This window comes from Littorina saxatilis, linkage group LG8 (genome assembly GCF_037325665.1).
Source record: "Littorina saxatilis isolate snail1 linkage group LG8, US_GU_Lsax_2.0, whole genome shotgun sequence".
NCBI lineage: Eukaryota > Metazoa > Mollusca > Gastropoda > Littorinimorpha > Littorinidae > Littorina > Littorina saxatilis.
Window position 1 is genome coordinate 50,459,368 of NC_090252.1, and position 7,500 is coordinate 50,466,867.

General features: G+C 38.3%; 1 protein-coding gene across 2 annotated transcripts in view; it reads left to right on the forward strand.

The window, feature by feature from the left end:
- Positions 1-7,500, forward strand: part of LOC138973788 (uncharacterized) — a 45,172-nt gene that overhangs the window by 21,536 nt on the left and 16,136 nt on the right. The window contains exon 1 of one of the 2 annotated variants that reach the window (XM_070346494.1): positions 6,349-6,505. The exons of the other annotated variant lie outside the window; for it this stretch is intronic. The gene's annotated coding sequence lies outside the window, so the exon portion shown is untranslated. Of the gene's footprint in view, positions 1-6,348; positions 6,506-7,500 lie in introns of those variants that run through there. 2 annotated transcript variants of the gene reach the window in all.

Sequence of the window (7,500 nt, forward strand, 5' to 3'; positions counted from 1 at the left end):
TCACTGGTTTAACAGTTTGCTCTGACCCTTAAAGTTCTTGCAAGTCACTGGTTTAACAGTTTGCTCTGACCCTTAAAGTTCTTGCAAGTCACTGGTTCAACAGTTTGCTCTGACCCTTAAAGTTCTTGCAAGTCACTGGTTCAACAGTTTGCACTGACCCTTAAAGTTCTTGCAAGTCACTGGTTCAACAGTTTGCACTGACCCTTAAAGTTCTTGCAAGTCACTGGTTCAACAGTTTGCACTGACCCTTAAAGTTCTTGCAAGTCACTGGTTCAACAGTTTGCTCTGACCCTTAAAGTTCTTGCAAGTCACTGGTTCAACAGTTTGCACTGACCCTTAAAGTTCTTGCAAGTCACTGGTTCAACAGTTTGCTCTGACCCTTAAAGTTCTTGCAAGTCACTGGTTCAACAGTTTGCTCTGACCCTTAAAGTTCGTGTAAGTCACTAATTTAACAGTTTGCTCTGACCCTTAAAGTTCTTGCAAGTCACTGGTTTAACAGTTTGCTCTGCATCACAGGCGAGGCTCTGGTTATAGCGTATTTTGATTGACAAGATTGCTTCTTAAAAAATGTAAGACACAAGTCTGGCTTAACATTCGCCCGACCGGGTTATCGACAACACACGGAATACATGCGGTGCGGACCCATGCTTCTCAAAGAAGAAAACATATGCATACCCTTCCGTAGACCCATGCTTTCCAAGGAGGCAAAAACATGCATCCCCTTCCGTAGACGCCGTGGTTAAATTTCCGCGAGAAGTAATTAAATTGAATTATTAATTTAATTATTACCGTGCGAACTTAAGCTTCTCAAAAAAGGAAAACGTGAATACCCTTCTATAGACGTCGTGGGGCCGTGTGGACCCACATTGTTATGTATTAATCTCTCTCTCTCTCTCTCTCTGTCTGTCTGTCTCTCTCTCTCTCTCTCTCTCTCTCTCTCTCTCTCTCTCTCTTTTTTTTAATTTCATTTTTGTAGTTAGTCCCTCTTTAGGGCGAGGGCTGGATGTAAAAAAGCAGACCACTGGTTAATCTACTACCCTCGTTAAATAAAGAATTGTCATTGTCATTGTCAGTGTCATTGTCTCTCTCTCTTTCTCTCTCTCTCTCTCTCTCTCTCTCTCTCTCTCTCTCTCTCTCTCTCTCTCTCTCTCTCTCTCTCTCTCTCTCTCTCTCTGATATAAAGATTGTGCAACTTGTATGAAGAAAACTATTATCTTGTCAGATGAACCACGTAAATTCAAATGGTTTGATCGTGAATGTGTGCTTGAAAGAAGACGTGTCAGAAAGTTGCTGAGAAAATGTAGGAATTCATTAGAAAATGTGGATAGGGATGAGTATTGTAAAGCCAGGCGTGAATATAAAAACTTTGTGCATAGAAAAAAGAAACAGTACAATGACAGTTTGTATACAGAACTTGTAGGTGCTGTAAGTGATCAGAGAGAATTTTGGAGGAAAATTAAAAATGTTTCTTGTAAAAAGGTCCAGCAGCAAAACAATATTTCTGTTGATGATTGGTACCAGCACTTTCATAGCATTTTAGAAAAAGATGAGATTGAAGATGATGAGCATGCTGATGTTAATGACGTGAATAATGAATATGAAGAAATGCTGGATAGACCCATTACCAAAGAAGAAGTGTTGATTGCTATCAGAAAACTGAAATCGGGCAAAGCTGCAGGACCTGATGGTTTAATTGGGGAATTTTTTAAAGCAGCTAGCGAAGATGTGGTGTTGTTTTTAGTGAAACTGTTTAACGCTTTGTTTGATGAGGGAATCTATCCACAGAACTGGTACGATTCAGTTATTGTACCGTTATTTAAGAAAGGAGATAGAAATGATACTAACAACTATAGGGGAATTTCATTGTGTGATATATGTAGTAAATTGTATGGTACTGTTGTTAATAATAGACTTAAAGAGTGGACTGAATTACATAATATTACAGGTGAATGTCAGGCTGGTTTCAAACAAAATTATTCTACTGTTGACCACATCTTCACTCTGCTTGCTGCTGTACAGAAACAATTTTCTAATAATCGCAAACTTTATGTAGCTTTCATTGATTTTGAGAAATGTTTTGACAGTATCTCACGCAGACTGCTCTGGCCAATTTTGATTAAAAATGGTATAAAGGGAAAGTTGTATAGATGTATTAAAAGTATGTATGCAGTGGTCAAGGCTAAAATACGATGTGGTGCTCAACTAACAGATTTCATTAACTGTACAAAAGGTGTGAAGCAAGGAGACGTGTGCAGTCCAATTTTATTCGCTCTATTTATAAATGAGCTGGCATTGGAAATCATTGATAATGGTAGGCATGGTATTACTTTAAACCCTGACATTGTTGAATTGTTCATTCTACTGTTTGCCGATGATATTACGTTGCTGTCTGAAACTGTTGTTGGTCTGCAGTCACAACTACATAGTCTATATTCTGCTTCACAGCGCCTTGAGCTTAAAGGCATATATGTACTCGATGACTATACACGCTAATTGCTTTACCAACAGCTGGAGACATGCTAAATTAAGTTCCCTGCAAAATATTGTGGTCTAGGACCCCTTCAATGTTGAGATATGTTAATTTTCATTTTGATCTGGATCGTCCTATTTATAGATTTGGCAACACATGTAACGTTGATGCAAGGGAGCTAACACCGCGGCTTTGTTGACATCCTCACTTTTTCAGAGGCTAGAACAAGCTGTAATGCATGTATTATGGTCCGCGCATGGTGACATATCGTCATTATATGGTCTTATGGTGCGTTTGACATCGATTATGGGCAAACTACACTTTGTAAACACGGGAGCGCGTACATATGCCTTTAAAGTAATCATGGGGAAAAGTAACATCGTGGTTTTTCGTAAAGGTGGATATCTAGCTGCTCGTGAAGTTTGGTATTTTGGTGGGCAAAGAATGGAGGTAGTAAATGCATACAAGTATTTAGGTATTTATTTTTCTACCAAATTAAGCTTTAATTTTGCTTGTCAAGATCTAGTTGCCAGAGCAAAACGTGCAGTACTGTGTATTATGAGTAATTTGTATAAATTCGATAGATTGTCTTTGGATGTTTTTATCAAGCTTTTTGATTCACAAGTTCAACCTATTGTTCAGTATGGTGCTGAGGTATGGGGTCTGATGCAGGCAGCAACAGTAGAAAAGGTGCATTTGTTTGCTTTAAAACGTTTTTTAGGTGTTGACAGGCGTACTCCTAATGATCTTGTATATGGTGAATTTGGACGTTATCCCATTTACTTAAATTCATATGTACGTTGCATAAGATACTGGCTGAAACTGACAAGAATGGATGATAGTAGATTACCTCGTAAAGCATATAAGATGTTGTTTTCTCTAGATAGCAGAGGTAAATCTACTTGGGCATCACAGGTACGGTTGTGCCTGTGTCGATATGGTTTTCAGTATGTATGGATTAACCAAGGTGTAGCCTGTATTAATTCGTTTTTGGCATGTTTTAAGCAACGCATTATTGACTGCCGGTGGCAAGAGTGGGATAATCATATTCAGACTAGCGACCGGTTTGCATTGTACCGTACCTTTAAGACAACAAATCTTGTAGAATCATACTTGTCAATTCCAGTAAACAGACACATTTTAAATGTTTTGGTTAAATTTAGATTGGGTATTTCCAGACTTGCTTTACATACAGAAAGGTATAAAGCTGTAAGTGAAAATAATTTGGTCTGTCGTTTGTGTCAATCTAGTACTGAAGATGAATTGCATTTTGTTTTATGCTGCCCTGCACTGGAAAATCTAAGACGTCAATTTATTCCAGCAAAATTTTGTAGATGTCCTTCGAACTTCAAACTTGTACTGTTGTTGTCTGTGAAAAATGAAACTATACTTTGCAATGTAGCTAAGTTCTTGTATTTTTCATTTAAATGTTTAGAAAATGCTGTTTAAGCATTAGTATTTTGTGATTATACATTGTCTTTTCTTCTGTTCACTTGAAACGACGCGTGTGTGGATTGCTGCTGCACACACGCTTTACTTTTGTGTAACCAGCCCCCTTCCGAAAGGGGCTAAGGCCTTAAAGGAATAAAATCTTGTTCTTGTTCTTGTTCTCTCTCTCTCTCTCTCTCTCTCTCTCTCTCTCTCTCTCTCTCTCTCTCTCTCTCTCTCTCTCTCTCTCTCTCTCTCTCTTTCTTTCTCTCTCTCTCTCTTTCTCCCTCTCCCTCCATCTCCTTGTCCCTCTCCCAATATCTGTTGAGAGAAATTGTGTTTAGAATAAACATAGCAGGTATTCGGAGAATGTTGCAATTCGAAGAAAGAGAGTACACATGGTGCAGACGAAACCCATGTATTGCACGGTGTCTTGATTATTGCTTTGTAACAGATGCAGTATAGTTCCACATAATGTCATTCGCAATATTGTTTATGTTGCAACTCATGCCAAATGCAGCTCACAAAGGCGTTTTGGTGGAGAAACAAGAGGCGAAGCCTTCAAGGCTCACGTAAGAAATCGACAAACAGTAACACAAACTCAATCACTCCGTCACACATACACACACACACACACACACACATACACACACACACACACACACACACACACAGTAAGCATAGGTGACACTGTGCAAGAAAGCGAGACACTAGATCTAGATCTGTCTGTCTGCATGTAGCCTGTAACTTACAGGGACACGACTGCCAACTAGTCTCGGCCCGCTCAAAATAACAATGACCGAGACTTTCAGTAATTCCTTCGCGTGACGTCTAACCCTCTTACGCCATAATGTGACGTCTTCAAATGTTAAAGTTTCTACCACAGACATACATACATACATACATACGCACGCACGCACGCACAGACAGACAAAAGTTAGCATCGCCAAAAATCACGAATCAAAAGTTGTAGGTGAGCACTGGCGCTGTAAGTAGAGATCACATGCCGAGTCTCAGTGAATATTACAAATATTAATACCCGTGTGACTTGGAATAATAGGCCGTGAAAAGTAAATATTTGCCGTAATGGCTTGAGATTTACTGGCCGATGTGAATGCGTGATATATTGTGTAAAAAATGCCATCTCACACGGCAGAAATTAATATGTAAAACGCTTAGAGAACTTCAAGCGCTATATAAATCTCCCATATAAATAAATATATAAATAAATAATGGTCGAAGTTTGCGGATCATAAAGAATACGAGCTTCAGCGAGCTATTTCATGCTCGCGAACTGAGACCATAATTTATAATATTCACTGAGTCGAGGTATGTAACCTCTTTATTCCTCCTTTCTTCAGTTATTCAAAGAAAAGAGGAGTGTTTGTGCTATTTAGTTTGACTGTCGAATTCTACTCACTCAACCAGTCTACCTTCGCAGGCGAGTGATTCATGCGCGGTTGTATAGTTCCGTGAAAATAATCAATTGTGTGAATAATTCATGTGAAATTCCCTGTAGCCTGTAGTTGTTAGTTTAAATACTGTATTTTTGTATTGTTTTCTCCAGAGATGTATATTTCGTGCATTAGAGCGTTCAGAACTTTTCAGTCGTTAAAGTAGTTCCCTCAAAGTCTAGCTCCTGAACCTGTGAGCTATCGAGGATTCAGGGTAAGTGATTTTGGTTGCTGGGTAAGTTACCAAAAAATAACTAGCCCAACAAGTTTGCAGAGAAAACGAAGCAGAATACTACTTCCTATTTTACAGATCAAGCATGCCTGATTATAAAAAAGGCGTTCGGACATAATACGTATGCCGAATGATTTAAATATACATGATCAATGACAAATGTGTTAATCAATGACCTTCAATCAGGGAATCTTAGTAATGAGCAGTGTCTGTCCGTCTGTCCGTTCATGAACAAAAGAAACTTAATGTCTAGGTGGATTTTGCTTTGTGTGCTTTTTTGGGGAGTGAGGGGGGGGGGGGGGGTTGGTGGAGGTAGAGGAGGAGCTTCGAAACTGTACACACATCTTCAGAGTTGGATGCTTTTTTGAAGATGTGTGTACAGTTTCGAAGCTCCTCCTATACCCCCACCAACCCCCCCCCCCCCCCCTCACTCCCCCAAAAAGCACACAAAGCAAAACAATCATCAATCACCATAAAACCGCCAAGTGTGCATTGTGCTGTTTCTTTTCTGCAGATATTGCCAACTTCAGTTGTTATTATTATTATTAATCAAAAATTACATTGGCCGATAGGTCAAGGGAGGCTAATCCTGCCTCACGCGTCTATATACCGAAACGCGGTAATACGGCGCGTTGCATCATAAAATATCAATATTATATATCAGCCATGAGAAGAATATTTCTTCACAACAATATGTGCAGTCTGCGTTCGTCATAAAATCGTTAGACCCGTGTAAGGCAGTATAATGTTTCTCTGTAAACTGCAGTTTTTTTGCAGGAAATATTGCGTTGTAGTATAATATAAAATGCATGTTCCAATACGCTCAGTAGGTGTGGTCTGGGGACAGTGTTCAACAACCCAGCCAGAACCTTCTTGCTTTTTCTGAGAAAATTCCGTTTGGTGAACCAGCCAAGCCATTGGGTAAGCTCTAGCACGCTTTTCTATTTATTTTGTGTCGAATAATGAAAAACAGAAAGAAGAAGAAGACAAAAACAGACTAATTGAAGGGGGAACAGATATAGGCAAAGAAAAGGAAAAACGACCGCTGAATAGATATGAAGGAGGTAAAGAAGAAAGATAAGAATGAACAAAAAAAATGAAGAAAGCAAAAAAGGTGGTACAAGAGAGAGAGAGAGAGAGAGAGAGAGAGAGAGAGAGAGAGAGAGAGAGAGAGAGAGAGAGAGAGAGAGAGAGAGAGAGAGAGAGAGAGAATTGAATTGAATTGAATTGAATTGAATTGAAATTTATTTTACGAGGGTGACAGAATAAGCAATGTATAAATGCTTCTTTTCATCCGGCCCTCGCCCATTGAGGGGTAACAAACAAGAAGAAATAAAAGATAAGTTTAACAATAGTACAAATGACATATTTACCATAATTAACATGTCAAGCAACCAATAAGACATTCTAAGATGCATTAGGATTCTTTAGCAATGCTTGACAATTATATATAACAGGGAAATATGTGTTTGTATAAAAACAATCCTTCATGAATTATATATAATCATGTTTTTCAATATAATCAGAGAGTACAGTTATATTTTGCCAGCTGCTTGATAATATTTCTTATAAGTTTTGTAAAAGAAACAGCATGTAATATTCCTTGAATGATGTTTCATGAATTCGTAATTTAATTATATTTGGAATGGCGTTCCACATAATTGCTCCAGAATATGATAGACTCGACTTGTACAGGTCAATTCTTGGAGTTGGTGTAATTAATTTGTTACATTTTCTATAATGATTTATTTTGAAATTTGAGGCAATGAGTGTAGGGGCATTCCCTGACATAATTCTATGCATCATCACACCTTTGTTATATGCAAATCTATCTTTGATAGGAAGAATTTGCAATCGTTTATAATCAGTCATGGAAAGAGATGTATTTTTTAAAATAATTAATTTAACAGCTCTTC